This window comes from Phyllostomus hastatus, unplaced genomic scaffold (genome assembly GCF_019186645.2).
Source record: "Phyllostomus hastatus isolate PE091 unplaced genomic scaffold, TTU_PhHast_1.1 phas_scaffold_216, whole genome shotgun sequence".
In the NCBI taxonomy this organism is placed as follows: domain Eukaryota; kingdom Metazoa; phylum Chordata; class Mammalia; order Chiroptera; family Phyllostomidae; genus Phyllostomus; species Phyllostomus hastatus.
This window is the reverse complement of record NW_025334018.1, coordinates 20,002,971-20,027,172: the sequence shown is the minus strand read 5'-3', so window position 1 is coordinate 20,027,172 and position 24,202 is coordinate 20,002,971.

Genomic DNA, 24,202 nt, shown 5'->3' with positions numbered 1-24,202 from the left:
CCAGTGGTCCCACGGCCAGGGAGCTCTCACCCTGGCAACACAGACACAGATTTCAGCGTGGTTCACTCCTCTCACAGTGTGACGCACGCTAAGTTTATATTTGCAAAGGATGTTGCAATGTTAGAGTCATGTTTATAAAAACAACTATTTCCTAGGATTCTGTAGAATGCTCCTTCTAGACTCCTGAGACTGAGTGCTGTGAAATATATTTTCGAAAAAACATCGTATATATTTATGGTATATAGCGATGATTTGATATCCATAATGAAATGATTACTGCCTTGAAGTTAATCACCATGCTGTTTTACATAGTTAACATATTTATTTACTTATTTTCTGGTAATGAGAGCACCTGAAATCTACGCCCTTAGCAAGTGCCCAGTGTCAGGAGCCACAGTCATCGAGCCTGTGTGTCCACTTCCCCCCCACAGCGGCAGCCTTGTCCCCGTCACTCCGACAACCCCTCCGCCCTGCTCGCCACTGTCCGCTCTCTGCGTCCATGAGTCCGGCTTTTGTTTCTTTTATGATTCTGCGTAAGAGTGAGATCATACGTTGTTTTGTGTGTGTGTGTGCCGGGCTTGTTTAACATGACGGGATGGAATGGCTCATCTGGGGAGCTGCAGACGGCAGGGTTCCCGGTCCACTCCCGGTGAATAATATCCGTGCGTGTGTGTCTCCCCTCTTCTGTGCCCCGCTCACCCCCCGATGGGCGAGGGGGTCGCTGTGTATCTCGGCTGCCGTGAATAGTGCTGCGGCGGCCACGGGAGCACAAGCGTCTCTTTGAGATCCTACTTTCTCTTTGTCTGGGTACACATCCAAGAGCGGTCATCCCGGACTGTGTGGTGGCTCCGTTTCTGATTTCTCGAGGAGCCTCCGTACTGTTCGCATCGGGTGTCTGCACCGACGCCCAGCCCCACCGACAGTGCGCCGGGGTCCCGTCTCGCTACACGCCCGCCAGCCCGTCTCTGACCGTCAGGAGGACAGTCGTTCCGGCAGGTGCAGGGCGGTTTCTTATCCTGACGCTGATTTGCGTTTTCCTGATGAGCAGGGGCTTGAGCGGTGGTTTTCGTAGGTCTGTGGGCCAGTGTGTCCGTCTGCTCCTGAGGTGCGTCTGGGTAGGTTCTCTGCCCATCTCTGCTATTCGGGTCGTTTGCTTCCTTGCTTTCGAGTTGACTTCATCAAAATTAGTAAAATTGGTGTTAGAAGCAAAGAGGATCTTACAAAATGACCAAAGTTCAATTTACAGGAAAGATAAACAATTCCACATCGTATTTGTCTAATAACATGGCCCTAAAACATGCAAAGTAAAAACTGATCTGCCTATAAGGAGAAATGAACAGATTTACAGTCAGAATGGGACATTTTAATATAGTTCTCTCAATAATTGATTAAACATGACTATGAAGAACCTTGCAAAACTGGAAAAAATTTGAATGAAAAACATTTAGCAAATTTGACCTACTATATAGGATAAATACGATGTATCATATAATCAATGGATATAATAGAATATATAACATATACTTATATTATTAAATAAATCATGTTATTTAATTATATATTATATACTATATAATTATGTATAGTTATGTTACATGTTACATATAATATGTAACATATTAATGTTATAGAATGCTTAATTTGTTTAATGTATATAATAGATCAAGTTTCCTAAATTCATTATTCAAATTTTTACTCACATATGAATATATAGTCAAGGTGGCTAATGTTATTTACTAAGCTTGAAATACATATATACATGAAAATAGACCAAGTTCACTGATATATGTACACACACACCCAAATCTCCATATGTTTCTTAACTGTGTAAGACAATTTTTTAAACATGTTGCTGTGCTAGGCCAAAATTTGTGTTTGTATTACCACCATATAACTAATATTTTAATCATCATTCATTTAAAAAAATTTTTAAAGATTTTATTTATTTATTTTTAGAGAGGGAAGGGAGGAGATAGAGAGAGAGAGAGAGAGAAACATCAATGTGCGGTTGCTGGGGGTCATGGCCTGCAACCCAGGCATGTGCCCTGACTGGGAATCGAACCTGAGACACTTTGGTTCGCAGCCCGAGCTCAATCCACTGAGCTACGTCAGCCAGGGCTGTCATCATTCATTTTGCACAGAATTTGTAACAGCATTCACAGTATTAGCTCGTGGTCCTGAGATGAAATGATCTTCTAAAAGCTTTACTCCACCTTCTTTTCTCTAGTATTTTATTTTACTTTTCATTTACAGTTTGCCTTCAACATTATTCTGTGCTAGTTTAAGGTGTACAGCGTGGTGGTTAGACGGTCACACAAAGTGATCCCCCCGATACTTCCAGTCCCCACCTGGCACCGTACATGGTTATGACAATAGCGTTGATTATATTCCTTATGCTGTACTTTATGTCCTCCACTCTACTGTCTTGAATTGGATGAGAAAGTCCAATTGTTGTTGGAATTAACTCTCTTTGAAGTATCTGGAAATACGTCTGTTAAAGCTCGAGTCACCAAACAGTTTGCAAAGCTCTGTTGCCGCCGGCGGAGCCAGCAGAGTCACAGCAGTGCCTTGCGTGTCCTGACGCGCACGAGGAAGCCCCGAGTGAGAACGAGTGAAGCTGCTGTAGGAGAGCAGACAGCTGCCCCCAGTGACAAGATGAGCTTCCAGATGGTGTCTGTCTTTGCCCGCCTGGCTTATGTCACTCAGCACAACATGCTCCCGCTGCATCCTCGCTGTCCCAGAAGCAGGAGCTCCTGGGCGGAGGAGGGCAATGGGGGAGGGAAACTGGGACAACTGTAATAGAATAACAATAAAACATTAAAGAAAAAAATAAGCCTCCAAGTGTTGCATAAATGTACTCTCTGTGGCCGCACATGCTGAATCATTATTTTCTTTTTTTAAAAAGATTTTATTTATTTATTTTTTTAGAGACGGGAAGGGAGGGAGAAAGAGAGGGAGAGAAACATCAATGTGTGGTTGCCTCTCACATGGCCCCTACTGGGGACCTGGCCCGCAACCCAGGCATGTGCCCTGACTGGGAATCAAACCTGCGATGCTTTGGTTCATAGCCCGTGCTCAATCCACTGAGCTATGCTAGCCAGGGCTTGAGTCATTATTTTTTGAGTTCTTAGCTATGTTTGAAACATGCTGAGAATTCTTGAGCAGAATCGTGTCTTTTTATGCATTCAGTGATATCACGGCAACCTTCAGAGTGGACGGTAAATGTTGACAATATTTTGCAGGTGACATGACCATCAGGAACTTTCTCAGAGATAGATATGTGGTGTGTACGTTTTCATTAAGTGCAAGGTTCCGTTCTTCTGAACTCATTACTGCCAGCAGGGTTTATGGAAACTTGAAAGTGACGAAGCATAATAAAATACATGGTCATCCATTTATGATTGACATTGGACTGATGACAGCAGCACCATCACACGTGTGTTCAGACTCTCCTGAGCTCCACGGTGGGACTTCTGTCTATTTTGCACCCTGTAGACCTAACCTGGAGTCTCTCCTTTTCCACCGACTGGACAGCGTGGGGCCTGGAGAGCATCACAGGCCCCGTGGGCACCGCCCACCAGCCGGTGGGCGGTGGAGCGAGGTCTGGGCTGCGGTCTTGCAGTTCTAGGGGAAGTGCTTTCTTCATCAGGGAGCCCCGTGCTTTCCCGAGAGAGGACTGGACGAAGAAAACAGGGGTCTGTGCTGGTTGTCTCCCTTCTGGCCCCTGCCTCACACACACAGCTGGAGCTCCGCAGCGGACACCCATTAGACACCACCCGCAACAGGAGTTTATTAGACACTATGTAACAAAAGGAAGTTCCATTCCACTGTTTGTCCAGTTTTTCCTTTTCCTCCCTAAGACTGGTCAAGGGAAACAGTGGAAGCGTGAATACTAGTGGTCAGGAATCAAATACAGGACATGATCACACACACTGTAGTACCACAAAAAGTGGTAAGGGGACACCACGAACACCCTGATGACAAAAATCAGAAAATATGCAGGAAATGGAGACACTCCTAGAAAATGATCATTGACTGAAATGCATATAGAAAGAAATAGGAAATAGGAGTGGTTGTTTACGAACACAATTGAGAAGCTAATTTAAAAACTTTTCATACAGAAACTCCCATGCCTAGATAGATGGCTTAATTAGTGAGTTCTCTGAAACTTTTGGGACACAGCGACCCCCACGTTTCCAGAGAAGGGAAACACTACTTTCCCAACTCACTTTATGGGGCCATAATGACTTCAGTAACCGATCTGAAGGACATGGTAAAAAAAAAATAAAAGTATAGGCAAACATCTCTTAGAAATATAGACAAAAATGCCGTAGCCAAAATATCAGTAAATCTCACACAGCAGTAAGTAAAAGGGATTTCATATTAGGGATCAGGTTGAAGTACTCCAGGAGCTTGTGGTCCATACGGATAATGAACGGCATGTGTCCCTGTGCAGAGCGACAATGGGGAAATGGTCCCTGGGAACTTCCATAGATGGATAGGGGTATTTGACGAAACTCAGTATCTTCATTAACTGTTCAAAGATCAGCAGGTAGGAATAGAATGAATTTTTATTTGATGAAAAGTATTTCATAAACATCTATAGCATATATGTGTAATATTTAATCATGTTTAATGCTAAAGCTTTGTAGGACTTCCCTGTGAGTTGGGAGCAAGGCAAGTTGGCTCTCTACCGCTGTGTCTATGACACATTTTTTCCTGCAGTTCCACCTGGTACAATAAAGGGGAAAAAAACTGCACAAAACCAAACACCCCTCCCCACCAAAGCAACAACAAAACCAAACAAACCTCATATGCATTTGAAAGGAAAAAAAGTGTATTATTCTTGGGTTTATGATAACATTGTAGTTAGAAAACTTAAGACAATATACAAATAAGCAATTATAATTACTAAGATAGTTTAGCAAAGTAATTCTAGAAAATCAACAGGCAAAATTAATTGTATATCCTAGAAACAAACAGAAACTGTAGTTTAAATAATACACTATGCAACATTATAATATGAAGTACCTAGAAATAAATCTATAGAGAAAACTGTCACACTTTATTAAACTAAAAAGGCTGAAATAAGTGGAGAGAGAGAGACTTTGGCCATGGGTTGGAAAATTTAAATTTGCCAAAATGTCACTTTTGCCTCAATCAATCTATAGATTTAGTGCAAATCCAATAGAAATTCCAGTAGGGCCTTTTGTATGTGTGTGTGGAATGTGAAAAGTTGATTTAAAGTTTATCTGGAACTACAAAGATTTAGACCAGCATGTGCCAAGCTGGTCTAAATCTGCATTAATTTATGCCACGTGGTGTTAGTGTAAGGACAGACATGGGGATGAGCAGAACAGAGCATCTAGAAGCAGAACAAGGCACATGTAGACTCTTGATTTATGACAAAGTGACACTCCAGAGCACTTGGGGAAAGGCTGGCATTGTCAATAAACAGTGCCGAGAGAGTCGGACATCTTTATTGTAGAAAATGAAATTGGATCCCATGTCACGCCTGACACAAAATCAATTCCAGGTGGATTATAGACTTACATATAAAAAACCCAAACAATAAAACCTGTACTAGATAATGAGAACAGCCTCATGACTTAGGTAGAAAATGATTTCTTCAATGTGACCCAAAATGCACTATCTAAAAGAAGGTTGATAAAGTCGATTTCATTAAAATTAAGAAATTCAGTTCATTGACATATACCACTAAGTTAGTGAAAAGGTGACCACAAGGTGAGAACATGTATTTGCAACAGTTTTTTTACCAAAATATTCAGAATATACAGTGAATTGTTATAATTTGAAGGAGAAGGAGAAGAGAAGGAGGAAGAAGGAGGAGGAGGAGGAGAAGAGGAAGAGGAGGAGGAGGAGGAGGAAGAAGAGGAGGAAGAAGAAAGGGAAGAAGAAGGACTTCCAATTCGATAGAAAAATGGGTGAGAGACTTCAGAGTCGGGGAAACCTAGATGACCGGTGTACATTTGCAAACAGTGCTCAGCCTCAGGAAAAACCTAAGAAACCTCAGGGACAAACCACTGCACACCCACTGGATTGGAGAGCACTGAAAAGTCGGACAGTTCTGACGCAAGAAGATGTTGCAGCCAAAGCTCTCAAACACCTAGGGCGATGCTTACTGAGGCATGGGCTAGTGATGTGTCAACGTGCACGATCAGAAATTCCTGTCTCAGAGCTTTGCGTTAGTGCACAAATGCACACTTTTGTGCACTGTGGCACAACCGGCAAGCATGCACTGTGTTGCTTATAAAAGCCCCAAAGGGGATCCGACCCACACACCTACTGGCAGTGAGTCAAATTGTTCATACGTGTCATGGAGTAACAGGAACATTCAAAGTGGGCGGTTAAGACTATGGCTGTGCGATGCGCAACATATGTGAATTCTAAAAACATAACGTCCACAAAAGGAGGAAGACAAAAACAGACGAAAGCAAGCCACGTGGGTCAGGGATTCCTGTTTATGCAGCAGAACCGTAGAGCAAATCGAGGACGAACTATCGTAACCTGTTGCGCGTGGGTCACCGGCCAGCAGTGACCACGGAACGCTGTGGATGGCTCGACGATAAACACGTGAGAAAAAACATGCACAGAGACAAACTAGTTTCTGTGGAGAAGTAGGGACGAAATGGCCACCCCTTCTAGTGAGGAGCGCGCCGATTTACAGTCCATACCTGCTTTTATTGGGCTCATGCTACATAATAACTCAGGTAACGTACAATACTCATTTAGGGGAAGTAAGGAATATATAAAACAAAGAACTCTGCCGGTCTATTGAGTTGGGGGTCAAAGAGCTGTAAGGCTGAGGAACAAACTAGCTTCCTCCTAAGACCCTCCTCATTCAACTGAGAGCATTCTTGAACAAAGAAGGTTTCACAGTAATTTACATGTTCTTTCTTAGGCCTGATCACCCCGGGAAATCCGCACTTCCCAGTACCGAGCTGTACTTCCCCGTCATTGTTTCAGGCTTAGGTGGAGCGCGGGAACTAAAGCCACCGAGAGATAAGGAGATTTTCTTCCGGATGCTGAGAACTCAGACTTTGTCAAAGCCGAGGAGTGAGGGTCCATCACCCCCTTTTGCTGCAGCCCCCCAAGTCCTTCTTTTGGGGGGCCTCCCAAAGTGATCGTGCCTGGCTTGGGTTGTTCCCCCGTGGGGAATCTTACCCGTCTTTGGCTGACCGACCAAGCTTTTTGGGGGTTCGGCAGCAGAAACAGCATTACTGCCAGGGAGATAAGCTTTTGTCTCCTTGCCGGCTCACGGTTCCAAGGGCGTTCCCTTAGCCTTAGCCTAGGCGGGGGTCTCAGCTTCTAATACCAGTCAGGGCGGTTCCCAACAGTAACCCTCGAGAGAGCAGCTACCCCAAGGAGGGAGGAGTGGCGGGCAATGCAATAAGACAAATCCAGGGTCAGCAAAGGTCTGACAAGTTATTATTGACAAGCCACGTGAGGTTTATGGCAGCCTGAACATGGTCTCAACAGCCCTGTATATTTGGCGGCTAGTGATTGGTTCAACATTTGTCCAAGAGATGGGTAAGTGGCAATGTGGTAGATGACGCCGGGCGGCTGGACGACACTGTCATTCGATCATGCCGCTGGCTCGCTTAGGACTGAGGTAGGGAGCGCGGGAAGTTAAGCGAGACTTCAGGACGTTCTGTTCCTTAAAACAGAGGACGTGAACAAAGATTCAAGATGAGCGCGTGGCTATGTCCAGCTGTAGATGTCCTGGAGTATTGCAAGAGGGAAGGTACAGAAGAGAATGTGGGACCGACCTCCAAGGACAAGTTCAGATCTCTCCCCGACTCAAGAGCCATTAGCACACCCTTTCACGGTGGTGGGTCAGACCGAGAGACCTAAAAACACCTGTGTTGCCAGTGGGCATCCTAATACGCTATGTCCCACTATGTAAAACCTATTACACTATGTCCCATTCTATAAAACGTAGAAAACACCAGCATCATCCGTGACGGCTAGTGCCCTCCAGCTCACCTACTCAGATCTGGAAGGACCCCCAGGGGCGAGGGCGACGTCTTGGTTTGAATGAACCCTTGACAGTGGCTGTCAGATAAGCTTACAAGCTAGAATTCTATACCAAGTCACACTGTAATTAAGCTGTTCTAATTGAGTGCCTTGTCTTTTTTAATTGTTACCCTTGCCTTCAGCTTACTAGCAAACAGTATCCGATAAAGTGCTCCAAGGTACAGGGGAGTTTGGGCGCCAGGGAAATCGTCTGGGGAAACGAGGAAGTGGTGTGTGGAGTCCGACATAAAACACCATCTGCTCGCGGCCAGGCAGTCACGTTCCTTCGCCGAGTAAGTGCTAAGTATCAATCTTGTGCGTGTCCCGGATACCTCTGCTGGCCCAGAGGAGATAAAGAGGCAGTTTCCTGTAAAACACTGCATGGGAAAGGTTAACAAACATACAGTCAGCTGTTTCAAAACACGAAATACTTCTGTTTCCACCCCTGGTCCTAAGTGGGTGCGTGAAGGGGTGGACAGTTGGGCACTGTGGTTGCTGGCCTCAGGGAGACGGCTGGCCCCGAGTTTGGTCCCACTGCATTCTGCAGAACGGGCCTTTCTGGAAGGGGGCTGGCCCTGTCCCAGGTGGCAGTCGCTGGCTCCCCGATCTACGTACCCAGGAAAGCACTCAGTTTCCAGGGGAGTGGCCTCTCTTTCCACACAGGGGGTCAGATGACCTCACGCGCACGGAAACCAGGACCTGTGTTTTGAAAAGGAAGGATGCACTGAACGTGATATACAGGAGTTGCTATAGGTTAGTGACCTCTCACTGTACAGCAACTTATTCCAAAACTTCGTGGTTTACAGCAACCATGTATGGTTGCACAGGTGTCCGCGGGTCAGGAAGGCAGGTCTCACAGGCTGATGTCCAGGGGGCCAGGCGCGACGAGGGCTCAGCTCCCTCGAGTGGCCGTTGGCCAGATTTCATTCCCCGTGGGATGAAGGGCCGAGTTTCTCACCACGTAGGTCTGTGCGCAGGGCAGCTCACGGCACGGGCACTGGCTTTCTCGGAGCGAGTGAGTGACGGGGTGTGGGAGCCGGCCAAAGAGGAGCACAATCTCTTTGCACCCTCGTCCTGGGAGCGACCTAACCCCTTTCCTTGTGCTGTGACCTGGAGGTCAGAACCCAGCCGCAGGGCCGGCCTGTCCCAGTTGAGGGGAGGTGGGGTCCACACCAGGGCGTGAATACTCGGAGGCGGGGGCCACGCAGGCCAGCCGAGAGGCTGCCCCCTGCGGAGGGGAAAACCTGGCAGGTGTGGCTTCCTTCGGCCCCTTCTCCACTCAAATTCCTGCAGCCGAGAGTCTTAATATTCTCTCTTCACTGGGCTCCCGAGCCTGAATCTCCCAGTTTCCCCACCTTTCAGGGAAGCTTTTTTCTGGAAGTATTATTGAATGCGCCTGAAAGCCACTCGCAGGGGCCTGGAATCAGACTGGTGGTGTGATCTCACAGAGGGCTGTACTAGCTCAGACCGCTGCCCCTTTGACCTGGAAAATCTGAGGACTTAGGAAAGCTTTAGAACGACCGACCTTAGAATGCTCACACGTTCCTTATAAATTTTAAATGTAGGGCACATGCAATGTGGCGAAACACCCTGGCCAGAGGATGGGGACGATTTCACCTCTGGCTTCGTCTGATTTCCAGGCAAAGCCCGTCGTCCTTAGGTACACATTCCCCTTGTTCGAGAAACCTGGTTGGTGGCGGTGGGGGGGGCGGGGGACGGCACATGATGAGGACAACCGTCTTGAACTTGCCGTCACCCAGGCTGCTCTGTCTCCCTGACGAATGCCCGGCTGCCCTCACTTGGGGTCACTCCCCTCATGAGGTTCGGGTAACGGATTGCGGAGTTCCGCTGCCTCCCTTTGAGAAACGAGCAGGGTAGAGTCCACAGTTTGTAAATACAAGTGTGCCGGTGGCATCCGTGTCGAGAATAAATGCTCAATTTGAGAACTGCGATCCGGCAATGGATTTTAAATTTGCCTCCTCCGTTATGAACGGAGCAAGGTCAGTGGTGTAATTAGTTCGGCGTTTGTCACGCACCGAGCGCGGCCAAGCTCGGTGCCAGGCCCCGGAGTCCGAGGGTGAGTTACGCACACCGCTGCCCTCGCAGAGTTCTCCGTCGGCGGGCAGGAGCGAGCAGGAAAACCAGCAACAACCCCATGGTGTGATGAGACGGCGCCGCGTACGGGGCGCAGAGAGGGCCCTGGAGTCCGCAGTGTCTGCCTCCGCCCGGGCACTGGCGCTCCGCGGCGACCCGGAGATCACAGACTCCGGGATACATCGTGGTGTGTCGGGAGGAGAAGCAGCTGCTGCGACTTTCCTTTTCAAGCTGCTGTGTCCTCAGAGGAGAGGAAGAAGGATGTCTCCACTGGATTTTCAAGTTTTGAAATAATTTCCAAAGTGACATCTCTAGAGGGTGAGAGACAGTTTAATTTTACCGTAATCGTCTGTCTTTGAAAACAACTTCCGAACAACAGACATCAAATTAATAAACATCCTAATAAACATCCTAATAAACCTTGAGCTGGAAGTCCTTCCGCCAGGAGGTGCTTTATTGACACCCCTGAGGGGGGCCCTGGGGAGGGTGGAGGGTGTGTAAGAGGAATCCTATGTGCCCGGCAGCCCGTACAGTGAGGTCGACTTCCTCCCACTGCAGTGCGTTCAGTTACGGCTGTGAAGTTCGTGTTGACTTTCGGGAACAGCCCCAGCCGTGCCGCGTGTCGGTGGTGTAGGGCTGTCGTGCAGAGCCACAGAAGGCCAGCTTCACACGGTGCGGGCAGCACAGATGTGCCTCCTCGAAGGTTCTCGGAGCGAATCCGTCCTCACCTTTTCCGGCTTCTTGGGGCCCTGGGGCCTCTCAGTGTGCAGCAGCGCCCCTCTGACCTCTAACCTCTGACCTCTGCCTCTCCTCTGTCTCCTCCCCTGGGTCTCTCCACCATCTCTCCTCTTGTTTGGAGGACGCCAGTCATGGGAGGGAGGGCCCACTCTAAGTCCGGGGTGGTTTTGCATCTACAAAGACCCTATCTTATTTTCAAATTTGTATTTGTGTTCAGTATTTTCAGTTACAGTTGACATTCAATAGGAGTTGAGTTCCAGGTGTGCAGGAGAGTGAGCACCTGCTTTAAAACAAGGCCACACTCTGGGTTCTGGGTGGGCACGGGCAGGAATTTCGCGGAAGGCTATGCAGCTCACTGTAGCTAGATTTACAGGGACAGCAAACGGTACGTTTGTAGCTCAAGGCTGAAAGCTTTATCCTTCCTCACATTTTAAAAAAGATCTTTCTTTGGATTTATTTTATACCTGGTGGTAGAAAGGAGAAGAAGCAGGGGAAAAGGGAGACCTTATCGCAGGGCAGGTAGGCAAGACTGGGTCCAGGTGACACCCAGCGTGGGGGAGTACGAAGTGCTCAGCACTGGGGGAGAGCAGGGGGTGCCGAGAGGTGGCCTGGCTCCCCCAGAGCTGTCCCTCTGGCATTGCGGACAGGTATGTGGAATGGCCGTCAGCAACCTGCTTTAAAACAGGTGAGTTCGTGCCCTAGTTGGTGTAGCTCAGTGGATTGAGCAAGGGCCTGGGAACCAAAGGGTCGCTGGTTCAATTCCCAGTCAGGGCACACGCCTGGGTTGTGGGTCAGGTCCCCAGTGGGGGCCACACGAGAGACAACCACACATTGATGTTTCTCTCCCTCTCTTTCTCTCTCCCTTTCCCTCTCTCTAAAAATAAATAAAATCTTAAAAAATAAAATTAAATTAAAAAAATAAAACAGGTGAGTCCGTTTACTGAGGGGGCAGGGGGCAGAATCATCTCGAAGTCCTAAACTGCTCAAACTCCAAGTGTTGACTTGGCAGTTTGGAAGTCGTCCGTTTTTCCCCCTAGGCTCTAAGTGTAATATGCCATTGGCTCAGACTCATGCATACCTCTGCTTAATCAAATCAAATCAATAATAATCACTTATTGAAAAACTGCTTGCCAGGGAAGAGGCTATATTGTGGATAATGAAATACAAACTTGGGGTTCTTCGTTCGGGAAGCTTTGTTGGGGACACCATCTAGTTACGTACCAGAAGGCGACCAACCCTGTAGGCAGTTGACGATGCGGTGACGCCCTTATAGCAATCGGGGGAGGGAGAGCCGCGGTGGGGAGTGTGAGGAGAAAGGGGGTTGGGGCGGCAGTGAGAGGCGCACACAGGTGTGGAAGGGCTGTGGGGTTCAGCTTTTGGGAGACCCGGACGCCCAGGTGTCCTGGGGAGTGGCCACTGGTGAGCCCAGGGGCTGATTCTCGGGGAGCTCTCGGTCTGCTGGGCACCTAGGCAAACTAGCAATCAGAATACAGTGTGCAGGGGGCACGGGGGCCACGTCCCCAAGGGCATCAGGCAGGACCCCGCTCACCTGTGCAGATGCTGTAAGGGACCAATGACCATTCACTTCTGCTTCCTGGTTCTGGAGTAAGTGTCCCCTATTGGCAGAGACCAGGGGGCTCAGCTGCACAGAACTGTCACCTCCAGGAAACGACTTCCTTCTGCACGGGGCGGGCTAGCAGGGCGGCGCGGGTTCTGAGAATCATCAGGCGTGCCCATCACGGTGGCCGAGAAAAGCACCCTGGGAGAGGGGCGTGCTGAGGAAAGGGAGCCTGCGATGGGTACAGAGCAGGGGTGCAGGCACGTGTTCTGGGGGGGAGATCGAGGGCTTGGGGGGTCTCACAGTGCGGTCAGGGCCCAGGCATGGTGCAAACTGAACGACAAGGCTGTAGGGTGAAGCTAGGTCAGGTTAGAAAGCCGAATGCTGGGGTGGGGCGTCCAGAATTGACCGTCGGGCAGCGGACCCCAGCGTGTAGGCCTGCAGCCTCCGGGACACGGCAGCTGCTGCTAGAAGGCTCTGCCGGACGCACCCACACACTGGGCATGGCCCGGACCCCGAAGAGACAGGCCTCTCCCATGTGGGGGAGCTACCGTTTGCACTGACGTGTAGGAGAGATGACCTCATAAAGGACACATTAATGATGTATGTCTACATTTATTATAGTATTCTTTAATCATCTACTTTGTAATGAAAGTGTTCTAATCGGGAAACTGCCACCATGGGGGTGGTCTGTACAAAGTTGTTAATATTGCAAAGGGTTTTCCAACTTGAGAAGCTTAGGGTCCCCCCAACCCCCCAGGGAATGGGAGCCCCGAGGGCTCCCGGGCTGCGTACAGACCAAGCGGGATGGCTGCTTGGGGAAGTCAGTCTGATGGAGCCAGCGGCAGCCATGGAACCTGGATGAGGAGCCTGCTGTGGCAAACTAAGTTTGAGGAAACCAGGGAGCTGAGAATGAGCGTCTCCCAAAGCAGGATTCGAGGGGCGGCCCTGGGCACAAGTAAGGAGGGCTCACCCACCGGGACTTGGCTGCCTCTGTGCCCCAAGCCCGCGCTTCCTGCCGGCCCTGCCGTATAGGGCTGGGCTCTGCTGCAGCAGGAAGATCTGTCGGTGAAGGGTGCTGCTGCGAGGAGGCCTCGGGTGGCGGTGGGAGGGGGAGGAGCTGCTCTCTCTGGTCCCTGTGGGCTCCCGTCTCCAGACCCCTGTAGTGCCCGTGGCTTCCCCAGGGTCCCGCTCTGGTCACCTGCGTCCCCACCCCAGGAGTGCAGCCTGTCCCTGTATCCCTTCAGGTGCCTCCCCAGGACCAGACCATGTGTGCCTTTCCCCAGAGGACAGATTTCTAGCAACTTCCGCTGGCACGGCCTCTCAGCAGCCTCTCTGCCGTCTGGTGGGCCACAGCCGCACCCTCTCCATGAGGTCCGGATCAGCCCTCGGGGGAGAGACTCTTCCAGACTCCTCCGTGGGGCACTAGCTCTGCCCTCAGAGTGGTGGCCACTCCTCTTCTCTGCCCTTTCTGTGTTCCTTAGCATTTTCTGTGCATCTCCCTAGCCAGTCCCTCGTTGGATTTAATGAACAATTCTATTCAACGTTCCCTGCTCAAATTCCTGTGTAATTTCTGTCTCCCAGCGGGATCCAGACGGATACAAATGGCTCCTAATTTTGTTGGGCATCCATAATTAAAGGACACCCTCCCATCTGTCTTCACGTGAAGATGTATGAGGCCACGTATTGCGGGCTAATAGGGTCGTGTTATTACCCCGATTTTTCTTGCTGCTGGGGAGCGGCCCCCGTGACACCATACACGCTGTGTGAAGGCTGCCAGCGCGATGGGCTTCTCGCAGAAGTTCGTCGTCAGTGGAGAGCAGTACATGCGTGTGGTTTCTGGAATGTTTTCTGTGGTTGATCACAGGGCGATGGAAATTTTATTCATTCATTCTTCTAGTCATTCACTCATGTCTTCTTCTTTATAAAGTGATACCTTTTTAGGTTGTTGCTGAGATCCGTCTGGGGCCATGACAGTCGGGATTTGGTCACGGACGCGTGTGTTCACATCCTGCCGCTCCGGGAGTTTTAGAGTTAAGGATCAGGCACTGGGTTTTCATACGTCTGATGACATCAACCGAGACCTTAAGGTCTTGGAAGGCAAAGAGACTTCTGCGTTTAACTCATGTGGTTGATTGACATGTACTTAAATACATACTTGTGCTCGGAAGTTACTGCACAGCTGGGGTTTGGCTGCATTGACGAATGCGAGATAGGAATGTGGGCTGGAAGTCTCAGCAAGTTCTTGTGTGTGTGTGTGTGTGCTGGGCAGGAAGGAAGTGTGTTTATTTTCCTTGTTACTGTAATGACTAAAAATAGCCCAGATTACAAGTTATCGAAGTTAGTGGCATGATACTTTTATTCAGAAATACAGTGGGGCCCTGGCTGGGTAGCTCAGTTGGTCAGAGCGTCACCCTCATATGCCAAGGTTGTGGGTTTGGTGCCTGGACAGGGCACATGCAAGAAGCAACCGGCGAATGTGTAAATAAGTGGAATAACAAACTGATGTTTCTCTCTCTCTCTGAAATCAATAGATAAAACTTAAAGAGAAATACAACAATCCCAATGTTCTAATTAGGGTGAAAGCCTATACATATATATAATATATGTGATCATATATATATATAAAATCACATTCATAGTTAAGTGCTGCTGTTAATTTTTTAGCAAGACACCTTTCTGTGCCAGGCCTGATGAAACTGGGAAGTAGTTTTCTTTCCTTCTGCCTTTTAAAGAGCTGGATACTGAGTCCGGGGCCCTGGAACGTCTAAGGAATGCTTACGTGGGATTTCCAAGGTTAACAATGAACATGGACGTCCAGGACTCACCCTTGCTTGGCTGGCTCCCTTGCAGAGAATGCTCGCGACGTTTCCCAGCGCGCTGGCTAGATGGCGCTAGAGTTCACGTGTCTCCTCCGGCCTCCGAAGGCCTCCTCGGTCCGAGTGCTTTTGGAGAGCAGGATCTTACCGTCAGACGTTAAAACTTATACTCCCTTGAAATATTACTTATGAAGTATCTACAGAATGCTACTTGGTCTAACATCCTTTGAGGCGTCATTTCCCTCCGTCTCCTCCACGACAAGATTCCACAGCACAACATACAAGTGTTTCCTCCGAATGTTCATGGGTGGAGAGGAGAAGGCTAAGCGGATCTAGGAGGAGCCTCCCCAGAAAAAAGGCGCGTCGTGAACTTGGAGCGTGCGCTGTGCCTCTGCGCCGCAGAACCCAGGAGGGGAGCTGGATCGCTGCGTGCACGCTTGTTTTAAGCCCGAAACACACCTCTGCCTCGATTCCTGCCCTGGTTTAGCAGGGAAGCGGCTGGGACCACCTGTGCGTGTCAAAACAGGGTCTCTGTGGACAAGGGGAGGTGACATGAAGAAAAAACATGTAACCTGTTAAATGTAGTTTTACTTACTAGTCATACACACAAAAGCGTCACACTTTGGAAAAGGCACTATCTTACCTTTATTTTCTTCCATTATCGCAGTTAAAAACCATCACAGTGATGTCTACAGATGTGGATTAAAAAAAGACTCTGATGATATGTGCATTTTTGTCCCTCATCTAGTCTAACTTTTTCAGAGGCAACTGCTGATCACAGTTTGCTGTCTCTTCTTCAATAAATTTTTCTACACCTTAAACATAAATATGTTTTCATATTTGTAGATCTCTTTTTCTTTTTAGAAGATTATCTTCTAATCTGTCTATAACGACCATAGTGACCTTTGTATACCTAGCTGTCCCTGATCTAATCACACGCTTAAAAGTCTGGAGTCCAAGAAAATAACGGAAAGTAACGAGAATCTTACTCCTTGCCCGAAAAGGTCCGCAGGGAGCCATTCCCGGTGCATCAGCACACAGCCCCCATCAACACCTCTCCCCCCAGGTCCCCACTGTGGCGCTGCCGTCACCCCCGCCACGCGCTGGGGACTCGCTCCCTTCGCCCTCCAAGCTTCTCTGCCTTCTGCACCCGATTCCGCCCAGACCCGCCATCCTGTCGTCCCTTGCCTCCGCTCTCTGGCACAGTTCTCGTATGTTGATTGGTTCAGCTTCCCTCTTTCTTTAATACCTAGATGCACAGAAAAGGTCAGATCAGGGGCAGGGACCAGAGCGTGGTGTAGCAGCTGACTCCTGGTTCAGGGTCTCTCAAGAGGTTGCAGCCACGAGGTCAGCCGGGGTTTCATCATCCGAAGGCGTCAGAGGGTCCACTCCCGTGCATGGGTGTTTGCAGGGAACTTCAGTTCTCGTGACCTGGGCCTCTTTTTCTGGGGTTGCTCAACAACACGGCAGCTGACTTCCCCAGAGTGAGCAATGAGAGAGACAGAGAGAGGGGGAGAGGGAGAGGGAGGGCGCCCGAATGGAAGCTGCAGTCTTTCAGTAACTAATCTGGGTAGGGCAATACCATTACTTCGGTTGTATTGTATTCACTAGAAGCAAGTCACTGAGTCTAGCTCACATTGAAAGGGAAGGAAATTAGATGTTTCTTCTTGAAGACAAGAGTATCAAAAAACTTTTAAAAGCATCTTTTAAACCATCAAGTATCAAGTATCATTGGCATCTTGAGACTTCATGGTGTTTGTTCATGATTTTCATGGCCACAAATTAACCAAATTCGGTACCCACAGTTGAGTCCTTTTCTGGGGAGTGTGCAAGGGAACAGCTGGCTGAGAGCCCTGAGTGTGTCTGCCTTGGGCATCTTCTCCCTCCCCTACAACGCCCGCCTTGTCGATGTGTCTACGGTCGAGTGGAGGTTTGGGAATCCTCCAGCTGGGTGATCAATATGCATGGTTCCGTTAATGTCAGGAGGCCTCTGTGCAGCTGATTTACCTCCTTATACGGCCTTAGAAAAGCCAATGACTTCTAACTTTTAGCTACTATTTCCTTCATTAGAAAGGTTCCTTTATCCTTCTCTACAGTAGCATTTTTTAAGGAAAGAAGCCCACCTGGAGGTGATGTGGTGCAGGGAAAGGGGCGGGGGGCAGGAAGTCCTACAGAAGGGCACCACGCCCTCCGAGCCTCACCCCGGGCCGTCCGATTTGGGTTCTTTTGCACATTGGTCTGCGTCAGCTTTCACATGGAACAAAGGCTTTTATTACAAAAAAAAATCGACAATCACTTATGTATGGCAACGATCTCATCGTACAGATTCGGAAAGCTCATGAAGGTGAAGTGGCAACGAGAAAGTGACCCAGTTACGACATCACTAGGTGGTAGCTGCACGTGGCTGTGAATTCAGGATTGACCCTCAGGTGATGCGGAACTACTGCCCCCCAGTACAGACACGGCATCAGTACCATCTCACTACGTTTCTCCAGGACCGGGCATGCATCCCCGAAAATCACTCATTTACAGCCAACCGCGTTCCGTGAAGGATTTGCGGGGAAGCACGGGGGCACCCGAGCCACGAGAGGGCTGGTGCAAGGTCTGGACGGTGGCAGAGGCAGCTCTGCGTGGGCGCCGAGCTCCGCAGAGGTCACGGCACAGGAAACCAATGACCCACGACAGACCGAGTTTCTGGCGTCTTGAAAACACAGGGAATCCAAAGCCGGGGGGAAAAAACACGAACGTGCCATCATATAGACAAACCAAAGCCACTGCTCCACGCGGCCCGTCACCGCCGGCTCCTCTCGCTGTGCGCAGCCTCACTTCTGTCCCTTCGCGCCGTGCGCCTGCGCTTACTGTGGCGGCGTGTCGCGGGCGGGGGGAGGGGGGCTCCCTTCCCAGAGTGCCTTGCATCTGCCCGCTGACGAGGAAACCGGGGCACTGCTGCCGCGTCGCGTGTGCGCACGCACCCGTGCGCGCATATTTTTATTAAACATATGCTCCTGGCCACATTCCACTTGGCGGGCTCGCAAGTACATAATAGCTGCAAGCTGTAAAGAAAAAGCAAAAAGGGAAGTTAGCCCGTGTATAAAAAAAGGTAAGTAAGGCCTCCCACGCCACTGGCAGCATTCGCTGACGCATCTTTGAGTGTGCGCACGCTCGCCCGCCTTCTGTCCCCGAGGGCCTCTTCGCTCACTCCTGCGCAGAGAGGAGCGTCGTGACCGCGTGCAAGGCCAACAGTGGAAATCTGTGTTTACGTTTGTGCCTGCAACCGAATGTGCTAATAGTGTTTAGCCAGCAGTGGTGTGGCTGTGTATCAATGTTTGGTGCCGCGTACAGCCTCGGCGATAACGTTGGGATCATCAAATTTTCCCCCACATCCGAACTTGGAGACTCTCCCGGTTTTTTCTCAGCAGCCATTTGATTCCAAAACATGGCGAAACCCTTTCATCTTCCCCCAGATTAGTCCTGCGTTTTCAGGAAGCCCAGCACCCCTTGAGTTTCCTTAAGGGGTGAAGGGGCAGCTTGGGGCAGCCGGGCCCTGGCAGCCGTCGAGAGTGTTGGGTTTTCCAGGCGCTCCCGGGCTGGCCCAGACCACCTGCAGGAGGGGGCTCACAGGGGGTGAGGCTGGAGGAAGAAGTGGCTGCCGGCCCCTGAGCACTCCCTGGGATGTTCGTGGGGAGCTCTGGAAGCACACTGGCCAGAAAAAGAAAAATTTAGCAGCAGTTGGCTGCAATGGCGGTGAGAAGGGAAAGGTATTTTTACTCAGGAATTGACCATCAAATAGTCTAGCCTCCTGACAATGTAGCTACAGGACTCGATGAGCTTCTGACCTTTGGCAAGAGAATTTACTTCATAGGTGGAGAATTACAGGTTAAAGTTGAGAATCCTTCCCCCCCCCCATTAGTCCGTGAGACCCCTGCTTCCCCCCACCCCCAATAGAAACATAACATCTGTCTTAGGGAATACTGTCATCTGGAAGATAGTCCACATTTTGCATCTTAACCCTGACCGAGTCATACCCAGAGTCTCTCCAATGCTGCTGCTCTCACAGACCAGACCCCCGGGTCCGGGGCTCTGTGCCCTCTGGACCCCTATCTCCTTCCTTTCCCAAGGCAGGAGGTTTTCAACTCTTGTTTCTGTAAATACAGTTTGTGCTGCTGCCTCCTTCTTCTTCCTCAAGGGTCCCTGTAGGGTGAATGTTGGCGTGCTTGATGTTGTCCCAGATTAATCCCTTATATTATTCTCATGTTTTAAAAATTCTTTTTTTGCCCTGGCTGGCATAGCTCAGTGGATTGAGCGTGGGCTGTGAACCAAAGCGTCACAGGTTCGATTCCCAGCTAGGGCACATGCCTGGGTTGCAGGCCATGACCCCCAGCAACCGCACATTGATGTTTCTCTCTCTCTCTTTCTCCCTCCCTTCCCTCTCTAAAAATAAATAAATAAAATCTTTTAAAAATTTCTTTTTTCCTTCTGTTGCTCTGAGTGGCCGAGGGCACCAGTCTGTCTCCCAGGTCGCTGATCGGTTCTTCTGTGTTGGTTACCCTGTTGTCGGTTCCGTCTAGTGTGCTTTTCGTCTCGGGCACCGTGTTCCGCAGGTCTGCTCGGTTGTCTCTGGTTCTTTCCGGCTCGTTGATGAGGTTCGCCCCGAGTGTCCCTGCTGCACTCCGCTTGCCACAGCGGTGGGCACCCTAGGACCATTTCTTGGGATTCTTTATCAGGCAAACAATTTATCTCCATTCCCTTTGGGTTCCTCCCCACCCTCCAGGATTTTTCTTATTCCTCCTTTTGAGAGATATTCTTTTGCTCTTTTATTTTACTTTGCTCTCTATGTTTGCTTATATGAATTAGACAAAACAGCTTTCTCTCCTAGTCCTCAGAAAGAGGCCTGATATGAAGGGGGCCCCGGGTGGACTGTGTGTGAGGGTGGCTCCGACAGGCCTGTAGGAGCCGAGCGGGTGCCTTGGGCATCCGGGGTGCTGGCCGGCTGTGCTGCTGTGGCTCCAGGTGGGCGGCCAGGTGCATGGAGCGTGGCCCTGTGCATCCGCTTGCTCCCTTCGCTCAGGGCTGAGGTGGCCTTGGGCACTGTGTCTGGCACACACTGCAGTGACGCCACAGGCAAGCCGGAGCGCCTGGACAGAGCCCCTGCCCACTGTGTGGGGTGCAGGGGACGTCAGCAATAAGGCCGCCAGCTCCTCCCGCTCAGGGAGTTCGCACAGCTCCCGGAGGGCTCCCTCAGCATCCCAGCCTCTCTCCGGTCGGCCCCTTTCCCGTGTTCGTTGTTCAGAAGCGGTTCCTTCAGCCCTCAGCTGTCTCGCAGGAGTAACTGCCATCTGTGTTCGAGTGCACGTGAGTCTGCTCGTGCAAGGGGGCGACTTCCACCTCCTCCCACACCACTCGGACCTCTCCATGGCTCCTGAGCACCGACGAGAGGCCCCCTGCCTGAGACGTGCGGATGGCTGTCATCAGTGCTGATGGGCGCTGGGCTCCCGCTCCGGGAGAGAAGAGAGCCCGGAGACTGTAGGCCAGGCCTGATGCAGATCTTCCAGGTGGCACAAATTGTGAGGGCGCTTCCGGGGAAGGGCCCAAGTATCCCCTAAAGCCACAGTTTAAAAGCAAGGCCATACTTCTGAGGAACGGAGGGGGGCCGAGAGTAATGGCGTTGCAGACACCTCCCGGCTAAGTAGCTGATATCGACTCCTCAAAATTCTTATTGGATTAGCGCTGCACTTGAATGCCATTATTTTCCAAAGGACCGCGAAGAGAGAGTTCTCTATCTTGCATCATCCACTCAAATGGACTCAATTTGGTTCAGCTTTCAAGGCTGTTGTTTGATGTTCAGTAAATTTCCAGTCTGCAAGCATGATACCGAGATCTTGATGTTTGTGTCACCATAACGTGTCCCGGAAATAACACTCCCTCTGGCTTTCCCTTTGGGGGCCTGCCTTTTACCTTCTTGCTTTAAAAAACGTGTGCATTTTATTTTGCTTTGAGAATGGTCGCCCACACTCCCCCGTGAGCGTTGGAATGGCCCCCTGTTATTGTTCACGCGGTGACGCATCTCTTCTTGTTTTAAGACCCATTGCATTTTATTTCATCTCAGACTCTTGGCTTTTAGAAGTATCGCCCCCTCCCCCAAGTGCCTGAAGGATCGGAGGGATTTATTTTCTATTCTTTTGATCTGAGGGCCGTCTCCTTCGTGCCACTGCTCGTGAGAGTGTTGTCTTCTCCACAAAACCCCTCTGCCCTCCAACGGACATTGGGTTTCGTATTTAAGCAGCACTGGGCGCTATCGTGGGTAGAAAGGGCCTAGGGCAGCGGAGAGGAAGGCAGATGCTACCAAGGGCGGAGGGCTGATGGCCCAACACCGGAGCGGCTGGTGCGTTCACTGTGGTTCGGACCAGCCCCGGGTCATTCGGCCTCCCAGTAGGCACTGGGCCGGAGATGTGACGTCACTCAAACCCAAAGGAGGTTGCGGTAGGCCACCCAGATGGACAGGTATGGAATGTATAGTGGGGGGCGCTATTTCCTGGAGCGGGATGGCGTTGCCTGCTATTCAGGACTCTTGATCTGCCTCTGGAATCAACATACCTGAAGCCAAACGAACAATCAGAAAGCTTTTCGGTGAGCATGGAATCGGTGCAGAGGAAGGTGGAGTCAGGACAAGGGGCGTTTCACCTGAGCCAGGTGATGCCCGGTGACTCACACCTGCTCTACCGTAGGCTAAGCTGTCGGCGGAGGTCAAAGGCATCGTCCTACTGTCACTCTCCCCGGGGCAGGCTGGAAACTATGGCCAATCACTGGGGTGTTCGTATTTTAAAAAATTTTTTTTAATCTGACCTTCCTCTCTGGGTTCATTTGGTCCCTTTTTAGACACGGCAGAACTCAATTGAAATGGCTGTGACGTACCAGATTACAACCGCTTTGATTTCAGTTTCGAGCTTTTGGGCGACAGCTGTTCCTCAGATATATGGGTTCAAAGCCACAGATGGTCAACACGGCCATCACTATGTGTCTTTCTAGCTCGGTAGACGAAAAGGACCTTTACTCCCATTTTAAGTTCACGGGGAGAGAATGCCTCACCCCTAAGCAACACCACAAATCCTCACGGTGACACCGGAATCATTTATTAAGCGCCTCTGGTGTGCGGGATGCTGGGCTGGCGTTGTCTGAAACCCTAAAAGCAGCCTCCTTCTACAGGCGAGGACGCAGGGTCCGAGAGCTGGGCGGCTTCCCCAACCCTCACCGGTCCCAAGGAGCGGGGGCCCAGCCAGGGCCTTCTTTCGCTTTCCCCTGGGCCCCTCGGCTCCCCGCACCTCGTTTCTGACGTTTTGCGAGGAATTACTGAGCTGGAGGAAGGCGTCAGACACAGAGGAAACTGCTGCTCTGCTCCGTTCTGTCCGGTTCCCTCTGCTGCCTGGACCCTGGGTTCCCTTTGCCCGGGTTCCCTCAGGGTCACTGGCTGTCCACAGCAGCCGCCAGCGAGAATGCAGCCAAAAAGCTGTGCAAAGACGTGGGCGAGACGTGGGCGAGTACATGAATATTTGTGGGTGAAAGAGGCTAATCTGGAAAGGCTGGGGACCACAGGATTCCACCTCGATGACATTCGGGCGAAAGGGAAATTATGGAGACAGTGCAATGGTCAGGGGCTGCCTGGGGGGTGGGGGGGGGGCAGGGGGGGCGGGCAGGTGGGAACGGGCAGGGCACAGACTCATGGGCCCGGGCACTGCTGTGTCTGATGATATCATGGCGGACGCTCGTCATCATACTGTCGCCCGAACCCACAGAACACACAACGTTGGGAGAGTGACCCTGCTAGTGCAGACTGCGCACTTCGGGTGGTGAGGAGGCGACAGTGTGGGTTCACCCGTTGTAACTGCTGTCACACCCTGGCGGGGGTGCAGATAACGGGGGGGGGGTCCTGCAAAGGTGGGGACAGAAGGTTGTACAGGCACAGCCGCTACCTTCTGCTCGATTCTGCTCTGGACCTAAAACTGCCCTGAATGTGGAATCTGTTTCTCGCAAAGGCAGGGGACGTCGCAAGAGGAGGTGGGTGTTCTTCGGACCAGACGCCCCTCCTCTCAGAGTGCAGGGAGCCCAAGCACTCACAGTCATCCCTCGCCCCTCACAAGCCTCTCTCCCTTCCCCTCGCCTCCCTGGTGCCTCTTCCTCGCGAAGAGAGGGAAGCGTCTTTGAGTGGGTTCGTCTGTCCGCCTGCCATTGTGGGGCAGCGGGGAGACAGGCTGACCGTTTCGCTGAATAAAGGACCGAGCCCCTGGGTGTCTGCTGTGCAGTGGGGGATGGTGAGGAGGAACTGGGGGGTGCGGGCCGGGAGCTGAAGGGTGCGATTCCTGCAACACCTGTGAACAGCTCCATTCTCGTCACCTGGAATTTCTCTGTGTCATAGCGCCTGCTAGTTTTTTTTCATAAGCATTCATCATCAAGATATATAACTACTGGGAAGGTGCTTTTTTTTAAGCCTCAAATAACTCAGTCCTGGGATTTAAAGGCTCTGTACGACATTTTATATGTCAAAGATCCCAGCCCCGGGAATCCATCACACCAGACAGCTCCCACTGTTCCTGGAAAGGAACATTTGAATTCGTCAGCCAGCCTAGCAGCCCCTCATGCCTCTTACGAATATAAATCGACAATTTTCGCATGCACACTGCTCAAATGAAATGAACAGCATGGATGGGGAATGGCAGCATAATGATGGGAAGTAGTCGGGGGGCCGGCCCCTGGCACGCTGGGGAGGCGGGGACCCTGCGGGAGGCAGGACGGAGAAACAGGGCCCCCCCACCGAGCTGGTGTCCTCTGGCCGGCGGCGGCGTGGGAGAGGCTGGGGGCCAGCTGGGCCCTCGGGGGTGAGGATGGCGAGTGGGCAGAGCCGGTGGGCTCCACTCTACGCTGTTTCCCCTGCATCTGGCCCTCCAGCTGCCTCCCTGTCAGC